Below are 12,704 nucleotides of genomic sequence, written 5' to 3'. Positions count from 1 at the left end.
ATTCTTCTATGTTTGTTTTGGTTGACTATCTCACCTCCTTTCTCACAGTTTAACACACATGCACAACTTGGAAAGATTATAATTGAATGTAATGAGGGGTCTCCCATTGCTTTCTGGGGCATCCTGGGATATCTCGGGATCTATCCACTATCAGTTTCATTGTGGCCTTTCTTGCCAGAAAACTGCCTGATAGCTTCAACGAGGCTAAATATATCACTTTCAGCATGCTCACCTTCCTCAGTATTTGGATCTCTTTTATTCCAGCCTATTTGAGCACTCGTGGAAAGTACATGGCGGCCATGGAGGTTTTCGCTATCTTGGCTTCCAGTTCTGCATTGATTACCTGCATATTTTTCCCAAAATGCTACATCATCCTCTTGCGATCAGAGATGAACACAAAACAATACCTAATGGGAAGAGGAGCCTATTATAGAAAGTAACTGTGATAAATCTGGAGTTTTTATAATGTTTTGGACAACATATTGTTTCCTTTGTAGTCTATGTACCTTGCGACTGGCATTCCTTTTCAAGCATTGTATAAAGACCTGCACAGTCCCTAAACAGTTCCCGAAGTATAAAATTATTTAAGTGGCAACATGCGTTTCTGCATAAGAACATCCCATCATTCTGTGCCTGAAACACATTCCAAGATAATCAGAGTGACAAACTACAGAAGCAATTAAAACAGCATCAAAAGAACTAGAACAAAGTTGTCTGTGAACAAGGCAGTCATGTTTTGATTACAACACCTGAATCTTATTATGCTGAATTACACTTTTGTACCTGAATCTTGGGATAACACATGCAAAAGTATATGTAATGTATTGACAGTGATGGGTAGGTGATGTGTAGCATATTCAGTGTGATCAATATAGTTGACATATTGACTGATAGATAGCTGAGATAACACATCTACTGTGAGCAGAATTAAAGATAACACAGCCAGTGGGAGTGATAGTAGAGATTTCAGATCAACTGATCAATGGTGTAGATAAGGCAGGAACCGTGATTCAAAGTAGAAATAGGATATCCATTATGATCAATAGTAGTGGTATCAGATCCACTGTGAGCAAAACTAAAGATAATGTATACACTGCTTTTGATAGTAAAGATAAGATACCTACTGTGAGTCATAAAGATAACAATAATACAGTAATCCTCTGATTCTCCCATATTCCGCCCAGACCATTTACTGTCAAAAGAGGGGTTAAAGGAAGCACTGGGAGCTAAACACATGTAGGAAAAGAAAAGCTCCACAATAGAGCATTGAGGCAGAAACCCGTGCCACAAAGTACGTTTCATACACACAGCCAGTGACCATCTTCCGATAAGACAAGGCAGACCCCTCCATTGGCCCTGCTCAGTTAGACAAGTCATGTCACCCAGTGCATCATGCCAAAGGGTGAACATTCTAATGGCCTTTCTTGATTGGGCATTAAAAGATCAATACGATCACATGGGAGCATGGGCCTGAACCCTTGTTGGGCCAGGAATGTCCCCTTATCCAGGTAAATATCACTTCTCTGAGTACGTGAACCATGCCTTTTGGCACATGATATGGGTGAAGGGTGAGATACAGTTTCTGTTGTTCTGGGTGGAGAAGTTTCTAAGCAAGCAATGGCCTATTGTCTACCTCTAATTCTGCCTTCAAGAAGGTTGATAACAGTCAGATTCAGATATATCCCACTTCACTATGGTCAAACTGGGGTCTCCAGTTTGAGGCAGCATCAGCATCACTTTACACAAAGTTAGTGTCTGCAGAAAAGCCTGTGAAAGACACTTGAAGGACAACCAACTCAACTGGTCCTGAAGCTAGATACAGTGGATTCACATCCCCTGTCTAGAACAATTGTATAAAATAGGGACCCAAACCACTCAACTTTTTCAGTTTCAAGTTATTTGTGACTCTGCAGAGTATTTGAAGAACACCTCTTGGACCAGGGCAGGTTCTGCTTGACAGTAAGTCTCCCAGAGGTGAGAGGACATTACCTGAAGTCTGCACTTCCTCCTGCAACAGTTGATGGTTTGTCTACTGCCAGGAACCCTGCCTCCCTGCTGAGACGGGGAAGGAGGCTGTCTGGCTCTACAGGAAAAGAGACTATCCATGGGAAGATACCCAGTGTTTCTGGCCTGAGGAATACCCAGAGAAAAGTAGACTGCCTAGACAGCAAAGTGACCTGTCTTTAGAGAAGTTCTTGGTCTCTATGCCATTCACAGCAAGCATAGGAAAAACCTATGTGCATCACGCATTGGCCTAATGATAGATGCCTTCACCTTGCTAAGTGCTTCAGCCTAGGTCGGAAGTCCTCTGCCTTGTGTATAGGTCAGGTCAGAGCTACATTTTCTTTACTGTGTATACCAGCCCAGGTCAGGAATTTAGAGTACTCATGTAATTTGCTTTTTTATAACCTGGTGAATAAATGGTTTGATGAAGGCTGACTGGCTAAACTAACTTGTATATGCTGCACACATGTTTGCTTGGTTTAAGACTACATGAGGATATTACTAATACAGGCTAGAGCTCAACCAACAAATAATCCCCAAAGAATGTCATTGATGAGGGACTAGAAAGCTGATAGGACATCATGCAGTACAAGAGACAATAAACAAAATCAAAGGAGGGAGTGGAGAGGATGTGGATTCGGTGTCCCCAGCCGTAGTACAATTAAACAAAAAGAATCCACAGATAAGTATAAGGTATGTTCCCTACAATGGTGGGAAACACACTGTGTTCTTTAAATACCCCACACACACTAAAAGGACCCTTGGTGTCATGGTTCATCATAGGGGTCTTCGCATCCCTCTACGGAATGCGGCATGCTACTAACCAGCAATTACGCGGGAGCACTGTTGTAAACTCTATGCGTGAGGGTATTTGATACTATGTGAGTAGTGGGGTCAGGAGTGAAAGGACGTGTGAGTGTGAAAAAATACCTGGCAAGTGAGGGCTGAAAAGACTTTTATTCTGCCTCCCTGCTGGTATTATTTACAGGGGTGTGGTGGGGGTATTATTGTAATTAGTGTACAATACCCCGCTTGTGCGTCGACATGTTTTGAAGCAAGGCTTCTTCTTCAGGACGGGGTGCACAGATCCCCACCTTACTCACGTCAGGAAAAAAGGGGTTCAATTACCTATCTTACAAAAAAATTAGCTAAATGTGGCTAATCTTCTCAGTTGACAAAACAAATTCCTGTAATGAGGACCTACAATAAAAAGTACCTACAATGAGGACCTGGAATGACAAAAAAGAACATAAGAGAAACACATGTGGTACTTCAGTAGTAACATCCAACATGGTTAAGTAGTGACCTAAAAAAAGTGAAAATGACACTCTCTAGACACAAAATGTCATTCTATTCCGGTGCAGTGCACTGTAAAAAATGACGAGTACAAGACAAAAACACACATAACTTAAAACGCACACTCTATTCAGATCGTTGTGGATTGAAAAAGCAGCCCTGAAGTCATAATAATGTTTATCTAAGGAAAAACAGTTGGTAGAGGGATACATACTTTTTACCAGTTGCTGAATAGCGTCATGAGCCTGCAAAACGGGGGGACCGGGTGCTTAATAGCATCCAAGAGTATTGGGGCAAAGAGAAACAAACAAACAATCTTTGTAGTTGCCTTCACACTAGTACTCACATAGATGGAATCCAGTTCTAGCATAGAGATTGCTGCCTAGGCTATGCCGTACAGACCAAAAGGATTAACTCTCTCCAACCATCCCCGCCCCGGCTCCGTGGATAAATGAGGAGCATGGGGGAACGGGCCTAAGTACACCCACTGATTGAATATTTGGGAAGGAATTCCATGCGGTTCCGGTGACATTAGATACCTTTTAAAGTATTTCCGGACTGCATGGTAATTCATGATGCCTACTGCGTCTGTACAACATTGTCTAGCAGTGTTCCTCCTTCCGCACGGGCACGTTGATCTTATTGTTTGTAGGGTTGTTGCCATTTTGATGAACGAATAGTGGAGGGAAGGGCCGACTTGCCCATGCGCCCTGCCGGTAGGAAACTATTGTGATTCTTGCGCATGTGCAGAAGATAGGCATTACTGTGCCTATGTATACCGGCTGGCTACAAAAGTACCGCTTGTGTGCAAGCGCAATAGTGATCACAGTAAAAATGCAAGTGCAATAATGATCACGGAGCTCCTTTCAACAAACGAGAACCCGTGTTGCGAGATGCATTAAAATACATTATTACTGAGTGGCCTGCAGGCATAACTTGCAATGGTGCTGGCAAAAGGGCACCCGAGAAAGGAAAACACAAGGGGTGAAACCATATTACTGTATCAAGCTAGTAGGTATGGAGCACACCATCTGCATGTTAACGTAGAGGGAGCTAAGGGCAAAAAAAGCATATAGGCAATCACAAAGCTGGTGGGAAAGACCATATGGATATGCCGCTGTGCAACACCCCCCAGTAGGTGGGCGTACTGTCTTTAAACACCGATTGACCAGTGAATGGTATCCTAAATAACATTCAACAGGTGCAAAAATGTTAAAAAACACCAATGAAAAAGTAGAGGGTGTGTTCTTCATAATCCAAGACAGGAGCAACATGTAGGGGTGGCCCCCTAACTAAATTGATTCCACAGGATATCGTCATTGAGTCCGGTGGTACTAGTCCCTAGGCTGAACACCCAACGCTGGTCCTTCTCAAAGAGGACATTCTCCATGGGTAGCTGTTCGATGACTGTTCATTTCAAGTCATTTACTGTGTGCATTTCTGATAGGAAATGGGACCCCATCTTTGTTGTGTTCTTCTTACACCTGATGTTGCTTTTGTGTTCCCCAATTCTGATCTTCACTGGTCTAGTGGTCATGCCAATGTATTTGAAACCGCAGGGGCATGTAACCATGTACACAACATTGCGGATACTACAGTTGGTGAATTTCTTCTGTTCCCACTCACTTCCATAGCGGAATTTCAGTCATCTGTTTTTTTTGGTTAGGTGGCAACTTCTACAGTTGCCACAAGGGTGGTGTCCCTGGACCCATTGCACTGTGGCTTGTTCAGGTAGGTTGTTGCGTGGTCAGGTGTATCTTAGACTTAGACATAGAAAATGCTTTATTCGATTTCACAAATTGATAAAATCATAAAAGCAACAATTCATTACAAATATACAAGCATAATTAAGTTAAGAACAAGTATTTTCATCAAAATACTTTTTAAAAAGCCAATCATGATTCCTATACAATACATATCATTCAATAATTGCAAAAATAAAAGGGCCGGTCGGCATTGCCGCCATATACCCTGCTTTAAAAAGGGTATGATCCATCTCGCCCGTTCTATTGCATAAAATTTACAAAAGAAAATCATGTGTAATGAAGATTGATTTGATAAGTTATCACACGGACATTTAATAAGCTGTCTGGACCAATCATTAGTGTTAGGGAAGGTGACCAGGCGAAAAAAAACAATCAAACCTAAACCTGGTCAAAATATATCTATCATATCCCCCTAAACACCACACTAAAGGGCTCATTAGGATGGCGGACGGAAGAGCCACCGCGGCCCTGGAGTAGGCGGAAAAAGCCTTTTCCGTGTCCGCCTGCCGCGGATACTCCGTCCGCCATATCAGGATAGGAAAACGTGTCAAATTTCCGTCCGCGACGGAAAAGCACGCACCGCCGTCGAACTACACACGACCACGCGGCGGACGGAACACATCCGGAGGCTCCGCCGTACGTACTGACGTCTAAGACCGTCCCCCAAATCAAGATGGCGGAAAATACACATAAAACCGCAGCGGAAACACAACCTGTCTGAACACGGCGGATTCCCCACAGCGAGGAAAAGAGACACAGCAGAGAGACCCACCACAAGCTGCTCGCCACCATGGACCCAGCGCTACACGCTTTCCCGATGCTCTTCGAGATCCACCACGTCCTAGTCTTGGCCCACCATCGACGCCGACGCAGGTAAGGCACAGACCATTGGCTGCATAGAGGGGAATACCTGCAAGGGTCGTGACGTAGGGAGGGGGAGTGTCATGTTACCCAAACCACTGATGAGAATCAAATAGAAATACACATTTGTAGTACGCAAGCATGAATGACAACGACAAACCACGAGACTTGATAGACTACCTTTATTGTACATAATAGGGGTATAATCACAGTGTATGCGTGAGCATGGGCAAAGTGGGCACCAGAGCAGCTACATCAGAGGCAGCATGTGAGAGGGCAGAATGCAGTATCAGAACATCAACAGGGCATTGTGCCCAACAGAGCAGGTACATCAGAGGCAGCACATCAGAGGGCAGAATGCAGTATCAGAACATCAACAGGGCATTGTGCCCAACAGAGCAGGTACATCAGAGGCAGCACATCAGAGGGCAGAATGCAGTATCAGAACATCAACAGGGCATTGTGCCCAACAGAGCAGGTACATCAGAGGCAGCACATCAGAGGGCAGAATGCAGTATCAGAACATCAACAGGGCATTGCGGAGTACAGAGCAGGTACATCAGAGGCAGCATGTGAGAGGGCAGAATGCAGTATCAGAACATCAACAGGGCATTGTGAAGTACAGAGCAGCTACATCAGAGGCAGCACATCAGAGGGCAGAATGCAGTATCAGAACATCAACAGGGCATTGTGCCCAACAGAGCAGGTACATCAGAGGCAGCACATCAGAGGGCAGAATGCAGTATCAGAACATCAACAGGGCATTGTGCCCAACAGAGCAGGTACATCAGAGGCAGCACATCAGAGGGCAGAATGCAGTATCAGAACATCAACAGGGCATTGTGCCCAACAGAGCAGGTACATCAGAGGCAGCACATCAGAGGGCAGAATGCAGTATCAGAACATCAACAGGGCATTGCGGAGTACAGAGCAGGTACATCAGAGGCAGCATGTGAGAGGGCAGAATGCAGTATCAGAACATCAACAGGGCATTGTGAAGTACAGAGCAGCTACATCAGAGGCAGCACATCAGAGGGCAGAATGCAGTATCAGAACATCAACAGGGCATTGTGCCCAACAGAGCAGGTACATCAGAGGCAGCACATCAGAGGGCAGAATGCAGTATCAGAACATCAACAGGGCATTGTGCCCAACAGAGCAGGTACATCAGAGGCAGCACATCAGAGGGCAGAATGCAGTATCAGAACATCAACAGGGCATTGTGCCCAACAGAGCAGGTACATCAGAGGCAGCACATCAGAGGGCAGAATGCAGTATCAGAACATCAACAGGGCATTGCGGAGTACAGAGCAGGTACATCAGAGGCAGCATGTGAGAGGGCAGAATGCAGTATCAGAACAGCAACAGGGCATTGTGGAGTACAGAGCAGGTCCATCAGAGGCAGCACGTGAGAGGGGCCAAGTGCAACAACAGTCCATAGCACTGAACAGGTCCATCAGAGGCAGCACGTGAGAGGGGCCAAGTGCAACAACAGTCCATAGCACTGAACATGTCCATCAGAGGCAGCACGTGAGAGGGCAGAATGCAGTATCAGAACAGCAACAGGGCATTGTGGAGTACAGAGCAGGTCCATCAGAGGCAGCACGTGAGAGGGGCCAAGTGCAACAACAGTCCATAGCACTGAACAGGTCCATCAGAGGCAGCACGTGAGAGGGGCCAAGTGCATCAACAGTCCATAGTACTGAACATGTCCATCAGAGGCAGCACGTGAGAGGGCAGAATGCAGTATCAGAACAGCAACAGGGCATTGTGGAGTACAGAGCAGGTCCATCAGAGGCAGCACGTGAGAGGGGCCAAGTGCAACAACAGTCCATAGCACTGAACATGTCCATCAGAGGCAGCACGTGAGAGGGCAGAATGCAGTATCAGAACAGCAACAGGGCATTGTGGAGTACAGAGCAGCTACATCAGAGGCAGCACATCAGAGGGCAGAATGCAGTATCAGAACAGCAACAGGGCATTGTGGAGTACAGAGCAGGTCCATCAGAGGCAGCACGTGAGAGGGGCCAAGTGCAACAACAGTCCATAGCACTGAACAGGTCCATCAGAGGCAGCACGTGAGAGGGGCCAAGTGCATCAACAGTCCATAGCACTGAACATGTCCATCAGAGGCAGCACGTGAGAGGGCAGAATGCAGTATCAGAACAGCAACAGGGCATTGTGGAGTACAGAGCAGCTACATCAGAGGCAGCACATCAGAGGGCAGAATGCAGTATCAGAACATTTACATGGCATTGTGGAGTACAGAGCAGGTACATCAGAGGCAGCACAAGTACGTGTCCCAACCAACCCGTCCCAGGGACCACAAGAGTGCAACACAGTTCTCGATGGACACACCATGTGAAATAACATTTGAGTGAAGTGATCAGCACCTCACATCACAGAATCAGGGGGACTGCGTGAACTACCTGCCTCGGACACACTGCCAGCACCAGCAACAGGAGTGTGAGACACAGCCACAGCCCGAGTGACAGACACATGGGCCAAGGACCCAGACATACTGCCAGCACCAGCAACAGGAGTGTGAGACACAGCCACAGCCCGAGTGACAGACACATGGGCCACGGACCCAGACATACTGCCAGCACCAGCAACAGGAGTGTGAGACACAGCCACAGCCCAAGTGACAGACACATGGGTCACGGACCCAGACATACTGCCAGCACCAGCAACAGGAGTGTGAGACACAGCCACAGCCCGAGTGACAGACACATGTGCCACACACCCAGACACACTGCCAGCACCAGCAACAGGAATGTGAGACACAGCCACAGATGTAGTCACTGACACGTGACCCACTGACCCAGACAGACTGCCAGCACCAGAAACAGGAGTGTGCAACACAGCCACAGATCTACTCACTGACACGTGAGCCATAGACCCAGATACACTGCCAGGACCAGCAACAGGAGAGGGCACAACAGAGACTGTGCCACTACATGATGCATGAGAGCCAACAACAGACACAGTGCCACTATCTGATACATGAGAGTCAACTGCACCTGCGCCACTGGGACCACTGAAATGATGAGCCACAGGGCTGTATGGGCCAGGAGGCAGGGTGGCCCTGGGAGCTGGCGATAGCTGACCTTGAGCGACATCGGGGTGGGCAGGTGTCAATGGTGTGTGTCTGCGTTTCATAGGGATGTGTGAGTGCACCCTGGACAGGACAGGACTGCCAAGTGGTGGGGACTCTAAAGAATTATCACCCACCATAGGTAGAGCATCTGCAGCCGGGGATCGGGTTTCTGGGGACGTGCTGGAGCCTGCTTGTCGTTTGCTGTGTGCCTGCCGCCTGGACTCAGAATCATGTGTAATGGGGGATGCAACAATAGGGGACTCCCTCCTCTGCTTCTGACTGGGCCGGATGGGAGTGGAGGTATGGGGGGACTCCGCCGCGGAGACATCTGTTTGGCGTTCAGTTGAAAACATCAGCCACAGTGCAGCCAGGGGTGAAGTATGCCTGTCCTTGATTGCGTCATTGTCCATGCTAGAAGCCTTGTCCGTAGGATGTGCCTTATCCTTAGGTGGAGTGTTGTCTCTGGATTTTGCCTGTGCCCTGGTCGCCGCCCTGTTCCTGCCAGCAGACTTGTCGTCTGTGGTGCACCTGTCTCCAGTAGACACCTGCTCTCTGTGTGTGTCCCTGGCCTTGGGAGAAGGACCTTGCTCTGTTGTGTGCCTGTCCTTGGGAGTTTCCCTGCTCTTAGGAGGTGCCTTTGTCTTCTGACTGCCCTTGTCCTTGGGAGGGTCCCTTTCCTCTGTTGTGGGCCTGCCCTTGGGAGTCTCCCTGCTCTTAGGAATGTCCTTTGTCTTTTGAGTGGCCTTGTCCTTGGGAGGGTCCCTTTCCTCTGTTGTGGGCCTGCCCTTGGGAGTCTCCCTGCTCTTAGGAGGGTCCTTTGTCTTTTGAGTGGCCTTGTCCAAGGGACTGTCCATGGACTTGTGAGTATCCCTTGCCTTGGGAGTACCTTTTGTGTTGAATGCCTGTGTAGCTCCTGAAGGCATGTCCCCCAACAACACGTGTGGATCGTGTGTGTGTACTCCAGTGTATCTGACGTTGTCTTCGTGAACAGATTTAGCTGATCTAGGGGATGGGGTCTGTGCCCTGCGTGCCCTGACGTGCTGTCTGACGCTGCTTCTAGTGCAATAACCTGTTTTTGAGTCCTGCTCTGAATAATCACTACCCCCTGAGACATCCAGTGGTGTAGATGGGGAAACAGAAGTAGCACCCTGTCCATGCGACTGTACTATTGCAGACGACACACTGCTTGCCAATGACTGCACTGTCCTGTGTAGACCAGCAAGATCGCCATGCATCCTTTCCATGAATGCCACCACCTGCCCCAACTTCCTATCATGGTCTTGGAAAGCATTTGTCATATTGGTCTGCCCCACACACAGCTGTCGCAGCAGATCAACGGCCTCAGCACACAGTGCATTTTGGCTCACTGTGGCAGGGGCAGCGGTGCCTGCACCGAACGCCACTCTGCTCCCCCTACTCCTGCGGCCACGAACAGTACATGGTGCAGTTGGCGGAAGTATGGGACCTGTGTGCTGTCTTCCGACAGAAGGTGATGATTGCCCACTCCCAGTCTGTGACAACAGTGCAGGCTCACCAAGAGTTTCCGAAGATGAGGACGATGGTGTCTCCACATGCGAGTCCTCAGGGACGGTCCTGTCCCCCTCTCCGGCGCTGCCCTCCTCTGTGTCAGTCTGCGTGTGTGCGAAGTCTGACCCGGACTCATTTCCTCGACTGTTCTCCTCCGTCTGTGGCCGAGTGTCCTCTGTCATAGCTGAAATGCACATAAAAGAGGTGTAAGTCATGGGCACACTCACGTACAGAAGGACAAGGATTGCCAAATTCCATAGCTGACAAAGTAATTGTAGCCCCCATCCTGCACACGGCCCACCTCTACCAGTCATCCTCACATTACATAAGCGTTGGTGGCCGTGACACATGTACAGCATGCGGACAGGGCAGGAGCACGTACATCTGCACACATTTCCTGCCATGGGGCCATGGACCACTAGGGGATGTGCTTCAACACACAACTACTAAGCAATTGGTGTGTCAACATTGCGGACCTGGATGTCAAATGACACCCACCCAATGGGACCAACATGGCATCACAGAGATACATACGCAACACGGAACTCAATACTGTGTCTGTGCACCAATACATGCATTGCGCTCACAAGTTTCCTACACAGACAGTATGCTCACCGCTAGTTTGCTGTTGATCGACACTCAGACGTTCGGACAGTTCAGGATGCGTCACTGCAATGATACGGTGCATGAGAGGGGTCATGGAGCGTCGGGCCAGACGGGGCGTCCTTGGAATCATCCCCAGTGTCACTTCCGCTACATTCTTGCTCAGCCTGGAAATGTCGTCCCAGCGTTTGTGGCAGTGTGTATGTCGTCTGTTGCACACCCCCAATGCCCGTACTTCCCGTGCAATGCTCCTCCACACATCCTTGCGAAGGTGCAGCTTGACCTACCATGATGGGAGACAAAAGGGTGTAAGTCAGTGGACAGTTGGCCTGTCACACACATAGGGGCAACACGTATCTGTCAGCAGCCATGCACAATCCGGAACATATGTCGAGCCCACAGTACACAGCTAAGATAGCAGTATGCACGATCATTTGGCCCCCTCATGCACACCAACATGTCCCACACTGCACTTACCACCCGTCCGGGTGTGCCGTAGAGTCGTCCATAGTTGCGGGGCACACTGTCCACGAGGACATCAAGCTCCGCGGCGGTGAAGGGACGAGACCGGATCTCTTTGCCTCTCGACATAGCAAGATCACGGAGTATGGGACTAGACACTAGAGCAGCAGTCGGTGGTCAGCTCAGATGCAGCAGCAGGTCGAGGTGATGGTCACAGGCAGCAGTCGTTGGTCAGCTCAGCAGCAGCAGCAGGTCGAGGTGATGGTCACAGGCAGCAGTCGTTGGTCAGCTCAGCAGCAGCAGCAGGTCGAGGTGATGGTCACAGGCAGCAGTCGTTGGTCAGCTCAGCAGCAGCAGAAGGTCGAGGTGAACAGGCAGCACTGGTTCCCAGGGTAGGATGTGTGCTTTTGGACAACACACATATATAGGGCCCTCAGCACGTGTCAGTGGCATACGTCGCCAGCAATTGGTCAGCCCTGGAAGCGTGTTCGTGAAATGGGCCAATGACTGGCCCTGTTGTTGCGGTGCACTGCTTCCGCTACTTGCGATTGGGCATATGCGGCCAGCGGCCCTCTTCCCATTGGCTGCATGTGCACGGACCGTCACGGGCACACATCGTCAACCGCACGTGCAAGCTTCAGGCACGGATGCTTCAGTTGCAACAATGTTCTATCACTGGCGCCACCATGGCGGTGCACGTACTCAGCGGGGGAGGTGCTGGCCTATACACCCTTTAGATGTACTCAATGGGCCTGGCACGGCGGTTGTGGACATGGCCGGCACGGCAGTTGTGTACATGGCCTGGCACGGCGGTTGTGGACATGGCCGGCATGGCCGTCCTAGGCCCGGCCGCTCCGGCCGGTGTACGGTGGATGATGCAATGTGACTGTAAGAGGGGACATGAACTGGCATGTCCATTGAGTACATCTAAAGGGTGTATAGGCCAGCACCTCCCCCGCTGAGTACGTGCACCGCCATGGTGGCGCCAGTGATAGAACATTGTTGCAACTGAAGCATCCGTGCCTGAAGCTTGCACGTGCGGTTGCCGATGTGTGCCCGTGATGGTCCGTGCACATGCAGCCAAT

This window comes from Lissotriton helveticus, chromosome 12 (genome assembly GCF_964261635.1).
Source record: "Lissotriton helveticus chromosome 12, aLisHel1.1, whole genome shotgun sequence".
NCBI classification, from domain to species: domain Eukaryota; kingdom Metazoa; phylum Chordata; class Amphibia; order Caudata; family Salamandridae; genus Lissotriton; species Lissotriton helveticus.
This window is presented reverse-complemented; position numbering follows the sequence as displayed.